This window comes from Mus musculus, chromosome 6 (assembly GCF_000001635.26).
Source record: "Mus musculus strain C57BL/6J chromosome 6, GRCm38.p6 C57BL/6J".
In the NCBI taxonomy this organism is placed as follows: domain Eukaryota; kingdom Metazoa; phylum Chordata; class Mammalia; order Rodentia; family Muridae; genus Mus; species Mus musculus.
The window spans coordinates 63,763,641-63,778,265 of record NC_000072.6 but is presented as its reverse complement, the minus strand read 5'-3'; the positions used below and the strand labels follow the sequence as shown (position 1 = coordinate 63,778,265).

The 14,625-nt window shown below is 35.5% G+C and overlaps 1 protein-coding gene across 2 annotated transcripts in view; it reads right to left on the bottom strand.

The window, feature by feature from the left end:
* The window catches only part of Grid2 (glutamate receptor, ionotropic, delta 2), a 1,448,316-nt gene that overhangs the window by 926,056 nt on the left and 507,635 nt on the right, over window positions 1-14,625 (bottom strand). The window lies entirely within an intron of this gene.

Below are 14,625 nucleotides of genomic sequence, written 5' to 3'. Positions count from 1 at the left end.
CTTTTGATTGAATGTCCCTTTCAATAAAATTTTGGTTTACTATTTTGTTTACAAAAGCTTCCAGAATTATAATTTTTTTTAATTGAAATATATCATATAGATGATACTTTTGATTACCACTGTTGGTTCTTTAAGGTTATAGTTCTGTGATTCTCCATCACTGCTTGATCCTAATCTCAAAATGAGCCTTAGAAATATGAGATTGGATGCTACTTGTACAACCTGCAACACTAACAGTTTCTCTGGAGTAGGGATAAAGGTGATAAAGGAATCCATACTCTAAATATTTACCTGTAAAATTTTGATGAAGTTCTGAATATCAACTCATTTTCTGAGGCCACAGATCATAAAACAACGATTTGTTCTAGATTGTCTAACAAATATTTATGCTGGTTAGTTTTATGTCAACTTGACACAACCTAGAGTCATCTGAAAGGAGGGAAGTTCTTCCATAAGATCTAGTAGTAAGGCATCGCCTTAGTGATTGATGGGAGGGATATCCCAAGGTGGGTGGTCTCATCCCTGGGTTGGGGAGAATTCGACTATATAATAAAGCATGCTGAGCAATACTTTGGGAGAGAGTAAGCAGGTCCCCTCCAAGGCTCCTGTACCAGTTCCTGCTTTCAGGATCCTGTCTTGTTTGAGTTTCTATCATGAGTTCCTTCAATGATGAACAGTGCTGTGGAAGTATAAGCCAAATAATCCCTGTCCTCCTTAAGCTTCTTTGGTCATTGTGTTTCAGAACAGCAATAGTAATCTTAGCTAAAAACCAATGTTATTACTGAATAAGCCAAAATGAGAAACTCATATAACACATTTTATTTTACAATAGCTTCAAATTTCTCATCATACCCCTATAATTATTTCTCTTTCACAGTTACCATTCTAGAATGGAGCTTAGCCCATCCTTCCCTCTCTCCTTCCCTCCTTCCTTCCTTCCTTCCTTCCTTCCTTCCTTCCTTTGCTTTTACCTTCCTTCCTTCCTTGTATTTCTCCTTCTTTTCCATAATGAAAAGTCTAATTTTTCTTTGAAGACCACATTTTCTTTTTAAAGGCTTTCTTAAATACTCCTAGTAACAATTTCCCACACTCCCTGTTTTTAAAGTCTTTGATCTTCCTCTTTAAGAGCCATATACCTACATATTTATTTCTTTATTATATACCAATCTCATTAAGGAAAAACATTTACTTGAGAACAGAGTAGGATCTATTGTACTATTCAATGTAAAAAAGTTTATGCTTTTTAAATTTAGAATATGAATATTAAGGCAGTAAAATAGTACTTTGTAGTAATCATCTAAGAGGTATCCTCTTAGGAAAGTAATTCCTCAGAAGATGAGTTGTATCTTCAGTCCTAAACAATGTGTGGTAGTGTGAAATAGTTAATAATTAAAGCTGTAATAAAAAGGATCTTTGTTATACTATAACATGCATATACATACTGAATCTGTCTTTTCTTCCATTATTAAAAAATGTTTTCACATTTGAAGGAAGATACTTATAATGAAATAGCTAGTGTTGAAAATAAAATATTTTTTTATATTTTTTATTACATATTTTCCTCAATTACATTTCCAATGCTATCCCAAAAGTCCCCCATACCCTCCCCCCCCACTTCCCTACCCACCCATTCCCATTTTTTTTTTCTGATTTTGTTTAAATAATTTTAAGAAGAAAGCTTTAGGAGATATTTTCAGGGTTTGTTGTTGTTGTTGTTGTTGTTGTTGTTGTTTTTATTGTTTTGTTTTGTTGTTGTTTTTTTTGGTGGTTGTTTTGTTTTTGTCGTTTTTTTCAAAAAATGTAATAAGGCAAGAGTCAAGAATAGAATGTGCTTGCTTCTCATAGATTAGTAAGTAAATGCGGCATAATAAGAAATAAAATGAGCTTTCACAATTACACTATAAAAACTAGGATTGGGAAAAATTTGTGATCAAGGAAAAACATTCATTCTAGGTCAAGACCAAGGATGAAGCCACAGGTGTGCAATATTATAAAACAAGGCCATGTGAAACTATTACTTTGAACTTAAAATGAGATTATAGAATGAAACACTGCTTTGAACTTAATATTGACATTCTTCTGTAACTCCCCGTTTGTGTAACATTTGATCTTTGAGTTAATTTTCTAAAGGACTAAGAAACCAAGAAGGTATAAGAAGGCCAGAGAGAAGAAACAGAGTGTGGCTTGGCTTGGGAGAACCCATCTACTAAATGTGTACATATACATTTGTGTTTTTCTATATGTATGTATGTGTGTGTGTGGGGGGGGGGGTGTACTGTACTATATAAGTATGCATGAGCACCTGTGGAGATGATGAGACAGGTGGTCAAGCCTGACCAGAATATGTGTGTGTTTATGAGTGTATATACATCTGTGTAAATGAATTCCTTTTTTCCTTTTCTTTTCTCTCTGGTTCACAAAGAGATAATGAGTTCCTAGCCTAAACAGAAAGAGTTACTTGAGTCAGAGAGAAAAGATCTCTAGTAATTGAGCCTTTTTTTCTCTTAATCCCCTTTTGCTGCCAATAGGAATTAATTACCAAAAGCCAATGGCTTTTGTCCTTAAATAGCAAATAGTTATAAACAAAAGAATTTCAAAAAATAAGAAAGCTTTGCCCACAACCCAGGACTCTATATCCCTTCACTTCCTTTCCTTGGGACCCTTTCATGCCAGGCTGGAGTCTGGCAGAGGGAAGTTTAAGAATTTGGACAAAATGTAGGTGTTGTGAATTAACCACTGTTGTACTGAGAAGGAACAAGTGATCCTTCAGAACCATAAATGTAGGGCTTTAATTGCTTTGAGCAAAGATGTATTGTTCTATTAATAATGGAAATTATATGTTTTCACCAAAAATATTTCACTAGTCTCTATAAATAAATCGTACCATGTTACTGAGAAACAACATACTTAGTTTTAAAATGATCAATGTGTGTTTTTAATTATGCTAACTTTTAATTGCTCACTCTATTTAATGAATTCAGGTTAAAATTCCACAAAAATATCTACATTGTTACAATATCTTTGTGAAATTAAAGAAAAATGGCTTGCAAATTAAATTTTTAAAAATTAGCAGACAGCATGATATTTAAAACAGTGTGGATAGAGTGGGTGTTGGGAGTATCAGTAAGTCAAGTAATTGATAAATTACTTGATATCATTATCTTTTCAGTGCGATTATACGAAATATTTTGAATGTTAAGTTTATGCTGATCTGTAATAAACTGCTGTTGAAAAGGAAATGAAAACAGAACATCGGGAGAGACATCAGTTGATAGTTTAGTTCTTTTATGACACTATCTTGGTTTCTACTCATTTACCTGGTGAACAACCAGCTGGTGGTTACCTGTTGAGTGTCACAGCTCTTTACCAACCTAACAGTCACCTGTAGTAAGAAATGGCTTTCCTGGATTAATGTATTTAAAAATAATGTAGATAATAGCATCTAGTTACTGTTCTGTTGCAATGAAGAAAACACCCTGGAAGAAGCAACTCAAGATAGAAAGAGATTAATTTGGTATATGGTTTTTGCCCATCATGGAAATGAAGGTATGGTAGTAGAGTTAAGAAGGTCAACTCACCCCATTAAATATGTAGTTAGGAAGGTGGAAATGAATGAATGTTGTTATTCAGCAACCTTTCTCCAATTATGCAATCCAGGATCCTATCTATGGCATTTGCTACTAAGTCTGTTGGTCTCACTGCCATAATTATTACATTCAAGACTACTCTCTATAGGAATGGCCACAGAAAAATCTCCCTGATAATCTAAATTCTTATAACAGTTAGTCATGACCATCATAACAACCAAGTAACCAGCAACACTTCTTGAAATTAAATATATCCTTTGATATTTCATATGTCCTAAATCTACATGCAAACTAATAAGATTGTTTATGAGCTACATTAAAGCAATCAAGGGACAGTGAAATGTGTGGACTGGTAAAGCCATTTGCTGCTAACCTTGATAACCCAAGTTTGGTCTTAGGGACTACATGATAGATGCAGAGAACATACTCCTGAAAGCTGTACCCTCACCTTTAGAAAGGTGTCATGATGTGTGAGAATGTTTGTCTCCTCCTCTCCTCTCCTCTCCTCTCCTCTCCTCTCCTCTCCTCTCCTCTCCTCTCCTCTCCTCTCCTCTCCTCTCCTCTCCTCTCCTCCCCTCCCCTCCCCTCCCCTCCCCTCCCCCCCTCCCCTCCCCTCCCCTCCCCTCCCCTCCCCCCCCTCCCCTCCCCTCCCCTCCCCTCCCCTCCTCTCTCTGTCTCTTTCTCTCTCTTTGCTTAGACTGATTTATCAATGGTTGTCATAAAGAGAAACGGCAAAACAGTTCCTTTGTCACTTCTTTTGCTCACTTTCCTGTCAGCATTCTGTATATGTTGCTAAAGAATAACAAAGAAAAAATATATAACTGAACTATGAAAACTGTAAAGGAAATCATTTTCAGATAAAAGAAAGCAAACATGTTTTTCCAAACTACCAATTAAGATTGCAATAAACAAACTTTCCACAGTAGCATTTTAAAAGCATCATTTAAGCTACATTTTTTACAAAAGTTTGCAAATATTGAATGGGTAACAAAGAATTATAAGTGAATGACCATAGTCAAGGAAAAGGTTCTGCAATCCATCAGTATTATTGATGCATGTGGGAAGGTCCTGGCTACTCAATAACAGCACATGATAATAATGTATGAGTAGCAGCGCTTTGGCCAATATTTGTCCAAAAAACTTTCGCTGTTCCATCAGGAACATTGATTGAGAATAATTACCATCAATCAAAACATATTTAACCAAAATGTGATATACTATTTGAATACATAATTTGAAATACTGAATTTTTAAACAACTGGGAAAATAATTATTTCATACCATGAATGACTCCCATGTATGTTTTTGTCTTAGTTTATTAACCAAAAAAGAAATTTGAGGACCTGTCTAATATTCCTTTAGGATTTCTGCTTTGTGACATATTCAAGAGCAATTTGGGTTTTGTTTTTTTTTTATTGTTATTTGTTCATTTGTAATTAAATGTTTACAGTAATAAATCATATGAAATAACTATAGCAAATCTGAACATAACTGCCTTATGTCTAAATGTCAATTAATCTGACAAACTTCCTGTCTAACAAACTGTAGTAGAGAGGTAAGGAAGAGGGCTCAGGCTGACATCCTTGCTATTTCTCCCGTTTGTACTTAGATCAAACAGTAGGCAAATCAAAAAATTGATGATCCCATGCAAATGATATTTTATATCATTTTTTATATAGATTCCAGGTAACAATGGAAGAATGACATTGAAAATTATAGTAATTCAGAAATCAAAGAAAAGAACTTTAGTTTAACTTTTAAAAAAAGAGAGAGAGAAGGGAAGAGGGAAGAAAAGAGGCAAACAACATTTCATGAACTCATATTTAAAGCTTAAATGGGACCTACGCTCCCCAGGAGAACTGGATAACATCAGAACCGCTGATTTGTGGATGACTGTATTACATCAAGACAGGAGAGGACAGCACTCAGTTGACATTTTAAAAATAAAACAGAAAAAGAAATGAGATGGAAGAGTAAGGAACAGGTCGGTTATGGGTTAAGAAGTTGGCTCCAGTAATGAGATAGTATCAATACAGATTCAATTAATACAGAACTTGCCTACATTTCCGGAGCAAATAGGAGGAACATGTGATCAGCTGGTGCTTCTTAAATTGTATGTGTTTGAAACACTTGAAAATAATTACTCTTGGATGTTTATGGTATGTACTCAGTAATAAGTGGGTATTAGTCAAAAAAATATAGAATACCCAGGATATAATCCACAGAAGTCAAGAAGGCTAACAAGTAGGAGGGCCCAAATGAATATGCATCAATCCCATTTGGGAGGAAGAAAAAAAGCAGTCACTGGGGTTTGGGGTGGGGTGGGGGGTGGGGAAGGGAGGGAGGGACCTGGATGGGAAAGGGAACAGAGGGGGAAAGTGGGAACATGATTAGGTATTGGGGGAACAGGAGTAAAGCCTTAAAGGCCAGCAGAAAGAATGGAAACAGGCAGCCTTGGGAGGGAAGAGAAGGGAGAGGGCCCCTCTAGAATGTACCAGAGACCTAGGAGGTGAGATACTCTCAGGACTCAAAGGGAGGGACCTTAGATGAAATGTCCTACAGTGGGAAGAGGGAACTTGTAAAGTCCACCTACAATACAAAGACAGGGCATCAAGTGATATCTGGGTCAAAACTCTGACCCAGAATTGTTACTGTCTAAAAGAACTGCAGGGATGAAAAGGGAGAAGGGTCTGAGGAAAAGGAGGTCCAGTAGCAGGCCTAAACTGGGATCCAGCTCAGGGGGATGCCCCAAGGCCTGACACTATTACTGATACTTTTGTGTGTTTATAAACAGGAAACTAGCACGACTGATGGTTTTAAGACCCAACAATCAGCTGAAATAGTCAGATGCAGATATTTGCACCCAATCAATGGACAGCAGCTTCTGAGCCCTGTGGTTGAATTAGGGGAAAGCAGGAAGAAGCTGGGGAGAAGGGCAACCTCATAAGAAGACCAGCAGTCTCAACTAACCTGGACCTTTGAGATCTCACAGACACTGAGCCACCAACCAGGCAGCATACACCAACTGATATGAGGCAAAAGGAGGAGGTCTCGGATGTGAAATAGTCAGAGAGTGGTCCAAGATGGGGATAAAGACTGGAGTATAAAACAAGGATTAAAGGATTAAAAAATAAAAAAGAGAAAATAATTTCTCATCAATTCTAAACAAATGGGTCAAAACTGGGTTCATATATCCTGTATTTTCAAAAAGCTTCAAGGAAAGCTTTTATCAGGAGAGTCACAAAGTTAGAGATAATCTGAGGCATAAGGAAAGAAAATGATGTGTTGTAGAAGAAAGATTTAAACCCTGAGAAGTAAAGGTTGGCAGATTGGGCTCCTAGTCAGTTATGAGCAAGGAGTGTGTACAGAGTAGATGTCCCACCCACTCAGCCAAAGTTGAGAAAGTCTTAAGTGTGAGAGGCATGGAAGGCAGCTCCAGGCAAGCTCAGCACAATTCAGCAGCTCCCTGCCTCTGAGCTGAGGGCAAGAGTTCCAAAGCTCTTGGGAAGACAAGTCAGACTGGGCATGCTTAATCATGCAAAGATAAGACACAGGCATAAAGCATAATGGCCCAAAGTATGTCTTCCAATTTGTATATTGCTCAAACCCTAAGAATAACCAACTTGTCCCCAAATCTTCTAGATTTAGAATAAACACTATGATAATTTTTCTGTAAGTTTTCATTGATTCAAAATAGTCTGTGATATAGATATAAGGAGCACTAACTACATAAACGCTACAAAACTTTCGTTCACTCTATATCCACAGAAAGCATTTATTTAGTGTGTGTCCTAAGACACCATCCACCTTGGTTTTGTTATCTCAGCAGCATCTGGGTATCGGCAACTAGGCAAGTTCAGCTGGACAGCAATCCCAAAACATGTGTTTCAGTCAAGAATATCCAGCAGGGAATTAACTGGTAACTCAGACTTCTAGAAGAAACACAGTCAATTACTTAGCCTAAGCCAAATCAACAGCTGATGTTAAAAGCACCATCACATTAGCCTAGTAAAATTAAATTAACGTCCCCTCTAATATTTCCTTCCACCAAAATTCATACTAAGGTTACCATTCTTGATCATCACTCCTAAGCTACTCTATTTATTTATTTATTTATTTATTTATTTATTTATTTATTTATTTAGATATCTTCTTCACTTACATTTCAAATGCTATCTCCAAATTCCCCTATATTCTCTCCCTGCCCTGCTACCCAACCCACCCACTCCTGCTGCCTGGCCCTGGCATTTCCCTATACTGGGGCATATGATCTTGGCAAGACCTCCCATTGATTGCCGACTAGGTCATTCTCTGTTAAATTTATAAGACAACACATTAGATTTTAATAACTTCAAACTACCTGCCCTTTCACTCGTGTTTTCTTACTTGTACGCAACACAGTGTCATTGCTTATTTCAGATGATTCCATTTTATATCTTGATTTTATTTTCATAATTTAATTTTTAAAGTTTAATTATCAGGAACTTTGTCATAAATAATTATATAAGTGTTATTTTGATGTCTGGCCTAATCATGATTTTCTTTGCATTGTCATTTGTCTTCTTCATATTTTCATGGCATATATTAGAATCTCCATTGGTGAAGTCACCCTGTGGATTTTATGCTTGGGTTGCTAAAAGAATCTGTACTCTTGGAAATAATAAAATTTATTAATACAATATCAAATATCATAGCACACTACTGATAGCAAATGTTCCACATCATGCTCTTAAGCCAATAATAAGTACAGAACAAATGTCAAGAACATATTTAATTTATAATTAGTGTCAATAAAAGATATACAATTATTTTTTATCCTTAGTTATATGTACATACAAAATATAAAGTCATTCACAGAAATCTAAAATCCTACATGTAAAGAAGTGTGACTAAACAATATATTGAAAAAAAAACTGGTGTCATATTGATAACACATTACATTTGATTATATTTTTATTGCTCTGCAACAAATGATGCTAGGGAAGGTACTAGTGTCAACTGTAGATGCAAGTGTGTGAATGATTCAGGAATTTGATGTTCAGAGAAACAAAAGGAACTTACCTTGGTGTAAACCAATTACAGTACTTCAGAGGCTAAGACAGTAAAACACTATGAGTCCAAGGCCACCTTGAGTTATATACTGAATCTGAAGCAAAACTGATCTACAAAGCAAGATAGTGCCTCCAATTATAAAATAATTAAGAGGGGCAAAATTCATTGAGGTACATGATGGTACAGAAGTGATTAGACAGAAGTGATAGAGAATGGTTTGGGTTATGCTGTCATGAAAAGCTCATTCTCTGTGGCATTTTTTCCTGAGAGTGAACATATCTGCAATGTTGGATCTGCACTCACTGAGTGGGAGAGTCCAGGAATCAGTGGGATTTTTCCTCAGATGTTGAAATTCCAGTGTTCCTACTGCAGTTGGCTACCCCTTTACTTTATCCAATCTTTGCTCAGAGCTATACCCCTGTTCCTGATTCTGCTTACACCTTTCTTTCTCCATAGGACTCATCATCTAACCAGATTTATAAAAATACTTATTCATTAAATTTGTTATTGTTACCATGTCTTCTCTTCCAATAATTGGGAACTTGTATGCTTTATTCAGTCATATATAACAAAACATAACAAACTATTTCTTTTTGGGTCGGAATTTCACATTTTGTTCAATATTTTGTTTTCTCTTGTCTTTAATCCCATGGAGCTGAGTATGACAGAATTCTGGTAGTAAAAAATGTAAGAGTAAAACAAATTAATCCTTTGAGAACTGTAAATATACATTTATAGAGGGTTGAAAAACTCAGAGGTGACTTAGTAGCTGAAACACCCAAGATTTAGCTGAGCTTGCATGATGAAGCTGGGTCAAGATTATTAGTTATCAGAAGTACAACCACCCATGACATTGTCTTAAGGGACTGGCCCAGAATTTCCCCAGCTGGAAGTCAGGGCCATGGTAATTGCTTTCCAATGTAACAAGACAAAAAATGAAAACAAAACCAAGCTAAGGGGAACAAACTTTGAAGAAGATCATGCAATTAAAAAGAAAATAAATGAAAGAAAAAGAAAATATTCATAAACATATAATATGAATTTGAATTATTTGGTAATTACAAAATTGTTTATAGATTATACACATACTTAGATAATTAATTACTACACTTGACAATTTGACAAAATAGAATTTATGACTTTATTCTCATTTTGTATTCCTAAGCAGAAATCAGCTAGTCATCTTTTCCTATGGCTTACTGTTAAATTTGATTATGAAATATTTGCAATTGTATACAAACAGCTAAATTTAATCCATCACACACTTGTGATGTGATCATATTAAAACATACAATTATTTCTAACCAAAAAGTGCTTTTTTAGAAGTTATTAATTATGCTATTGCATTTGCGGAAACTCTTCACCTAGCATTTTCTTTTTCGTATCTCAGAGGTGAGACAGAGAGATAACTTTGTAACAGAGAAAGTGCTTTGCAGTTACCAAGCAAACTTTCTGATGGAACCTGTTAAGAATAACACACTAGAATAAAAGGATAGAATTTGGTCCATAATGTGCTCAAGATCTAATTTACTGTACACTAAAAGCATTGCATTAGCAATAATACACAAAGCTGAATCTCATAGGGTTGGCAATTTGCTGAAGCATCCAGAATTTTTCCTCTCTAAACTACCCAAACTTTAAAAAGTGCTCTCCTGTTTTACATCCTCCTCTGCAATCTTCCAATTAAAAAGAATTTGTTCTTCTTCTGCAAAGCAAGGGAATTTAACAGAAGTTTTGTGCTACATTTAACAGCTCAGGGAGTTAAGCTAATAAAAAAGATTTTGAATAGACAGGAATATGCAGTACATGTTTGATGGTGATATGTAATATTTTCTATTATCATAGAGCAAAATTAAATCGTATGTTATGGTTTGCTGCTTCTAGAATCATTGGGAAAAGTGGTAATTTCTGTCTCAAGTCTATCACAGATTTAGGTTCCATGCATGGTTTAAGAAAGTACATTCTTTTGCTTGTGTTGTCATTGTTGTTGAAGTTTTAAGGCATAAGACAAAATTCTGCTTCATACTTCAGTTCCCTGGGGGAAAATGATGGAAGGATGGGTTTACATTATTTTTTCCTGCCGACCTGGTTTGATTTTTTTTTTTTTTACATAGTCAGTATAAGGAAACACTTAGTACCTTTACAATAAATTTGATTAATGGTTAATAACTGGAATGCACGATGGAGGACACAAGTGTTGCCCAGATCTTGTCTTGTATTTATATAAGTAAACTAGATATTTTATCCTTTAAATTTATAAGATTTTTTGATGAAGTATATAAGAAACTGAAGAGGTATTCTGCTCATAGCTGCATTGGTAAGTCTCTTCCTAAGCTAAACAGTACATTACTTTGTACAGACATTGTTTCACATCCTAATCCCTCATAGACTATGTGTGTCATGCGCAGAGTTATTATAATCCACGTGTATGTGATCATAAGAGATTCATCATTTTTTTGCGTGTTTTGTTTCCCACAGTTTAAGATGATGGTGTGTGTTTACAAACACTGACAGAGCAACAGGACTACAAAGGCTTCATTTAATTTTTTTTCTTTTCCTACCAGTAATGACACCCAGATTCGCTAAAAGACAAAGTGTTCTTGCATAGGTATACACATGTGATTTTTTTTTTTTTGCAAATTAGGGAAGAACTAATATTCTAGCTTGAATTTGATTGGCAGTAAAAGTTTATGATTATAATAATTATTCTAAAAATAAAAGACTATACTGTGCTTTCATTCGTGATTCCTATGAAAAGTTTCTGAAGCAAAATAAGATGAATTTAAGAGACAGATGGGTATTGATCTTAAAATGGATTTGGGATTATTTAAATTTCTTTATTTAGTAAACAAACATTATAGAAATGCATTTACCAGAAAAACCAGCTCCTTCTATACCACATCAAAGGCTTCCAATTGGATTTCGGCTAAGGAGATCTGTTCCACCTGATGAGTAGAAACATGTTCCCTGACTCGACACAATACCTGGAGGCAGATATAACTGATCCTTAAATAGGTTTTTCTTATATATACTAATCTATGCACTAATGTCACATTAGATTCAGTAGACAGTCACAATAATAACAACAGCCTACAACCACATTGTGAGAAAGGTAGAGTGGGGTCTTTCTCAGTATAGCTTATTTTACTGTTTGTGCATCATCACCCTCAGTGCACAGTACAGCTACTGCACTGCTATTTCCTTCTTTAGTGACAATTTTGAAGTTTTGGGTTCTTTAAAAAGCACAGAAATATTATAAAACTGTTTTCACTTTAACCCCAGGTGTTGAATATGGGGCTGTTTCAGATTGTCCACAGCATGATTTCTCTTGGACAAGGGCATGATTTTGCCAGCACCATGTAGTTGCTGTGATTGTGCTATGTTCAGAATTCTAGGAACTTTTCAGGGGCTATATAAATGCTAGGATCCAAGAGGCAGGTGGGTTAGTGTTTGTTGGTGGGTTGCTGTTGGGTGCCACTTCTTCAGTACACACACACAGACACACACAGACACACACAAACAGACAAGTACACAGACACACAGACACACAGACACACACACAGACACACAGACACACAGACTCACAGACACACACACAGACACACACAGACACAAACACAGACACACAGACACACACACACACACACACAGACACACCACACACACACACACACACACACACACACACACTGCTTCCCACTAAACCTGCAGCTCACCACATGGCTAGATTAGTTGTTCGCAATCCACAGTGATTTCCTATAATGAGAATGCAGACAAAAAATTGTGACACAGGTTCTGGTGATACAAACTTTGATCCCATTACTTGTACAAAAAGGTATTTGCCAAGGAAAGAATCTATCACCCAGGCTTAATTTAGAAATATTTATTTCTTAAACTATTTATTTCTTGTTATAGATAATGAACCATTTGTGACTGAAACTAGGGAATGTGAAATATAGACGTAAACCATCCTGTTGGATTGTACGAGTTTTGAGATTAACTCACAGAGGTAGACAAGTACAGAGAAGGTGTGTTGGGGAGGTAAATACTGCATATGAAGAAACTTTTACAAGCACAGAAAAACTGGAAGTTCTGTCATTTAATCTCAGGAATAATAGTCTGAAGTATATATATATTAGGATTCACATTTTTCAGATGATACCAGAGACTGAATCCTTAGTGTTTTTGACCTCAAAATTTGGTTTGAAAGACTACATAATGAAGATGTTTTTAATCTTTTTAGAAAAGGGTTTTGATTCCCAGAAATAGTGTAGTTTGATCATATAGTGGACTTATTTTTAGCTTTTGTCAGAATCACCATAGGGATTTGCATAGTGTGGCACTAATTTGCATTCCCATCAGCATTGTGTACATGTCCTTTCCCCTCATATCCTCACCAGCATCTTCTGTCATTTGTTTTCTTGACAATAGCCATTGTGAATGAGATAAAATGGGGTATCTCAGACCATCAGATACTTGCAGAAAAACAAAACAAAAGAAAGCACAACCACAAACTTCTGGAATATCTTCTTTACTTTCAGATAAAGGCAAATGCAGTGAAATGATAATGCCATTAGCAGTGAAAATCCCTTTGTACAAATTCCATCATGTCTCATTTACAGCGGTGAGTCTCTTCTATGTCTACTCTGTTATTAATTCTCAAATATTTCATATTTGCTTCTGTTCTTGGAGATTACCCCTTAGCCTTTGAATACACATTGCCCAGGAGCTCTTTGGACCTGAGAAACCAAAACACTTATCTTGCATTTTCATGATTGATTTTGTTTAGCATTTCATCTTAGTATTTATAGAATTACATAAGCTGCAATGCCTAGTTATACATGCATTGGCATGGCACCTTTTAATCATCATAGAATTTACATACTAACGTGCCTTTAGTGTGTTTTTCAAAGTTCCATAAAACCTTATTGTACATAAATCAAAGGTAAATCAATTTTGGACCACATTAGTTCATTTTTAAAATGGTAAATCATAGCTAAAATTCTGATAAAAGGAGGGATTATATAATTGCTTCAAATCCACAAAGCCCCAGGCCCCATTAGAATATTAGTGGAAAGAACACTAAGTGAGTCTCTTCGGGCTCTATGCTAACCAAGCTATATGTTAGTTAATGTTTTTTACATTTGTGGAAATATTTGACTTTATCTCTCCTCTGTGCTTTCTTCTCTTAGTAGTAGCACACTCTTTCCAGGAAATGCCCAGGGCAGAACTTGTTTATTGTGAGAACTTTAACAAGAGCTAATGGTTCATTCAGCAGATACTAAATACATCATAAACAGGATTCTATATTAACTTATATTATTGCAAAAGTAAGTCTCTTTCCTTACTGGATCCCTCAATGTCTGGATACTACTCAGATATTATTTTTGTTTTTGTTTTTGTTTTTGTTTTTAACTTTGTCTGCCAGAATCTTCAGTTCTTCTGAGCATGAACACACTTTCTTCTTGTATTAAATAAGAAAGAAGCTGCAAACAGATAGAGAGTTTTCATATATGCCTCATAATCCAGATACCCTACAGGTTTGTGTGTGTGTATGCATGTGTGTGTGTGTGTGTGTGTGTGTGTGTGTGTATCTATGTGTGTGTTTGAGTGTGTGGCGGTTATAGAGGAAAGAATATGCATGTTTTTCTACATGATGTGCCTGGTTGATACTTTTATTTTTGGCTAAATCAAAACTTCTATTTTTAAGTTATCTTATTATTTATTTACTCTATGAACTAGCACACAAGTGCTAGGTCTAGGTTTACTATGGCCCACAACTCACAATTTTAATTCTTTAAAATCCTAAAATCTTCAAATCTTCTCCCACCTTCTACCCATATAGACCTAATAACTGTATTCATGTTAAATAATAAAGGCCCAGATATAGGTCTTCATGACAGGAAGTCTAGTGGAAAAGAAAGTATCTACAGTCTGATTCACACTAATAACAACATTGTATTCTGTGGGAACAGCAGATGTATGT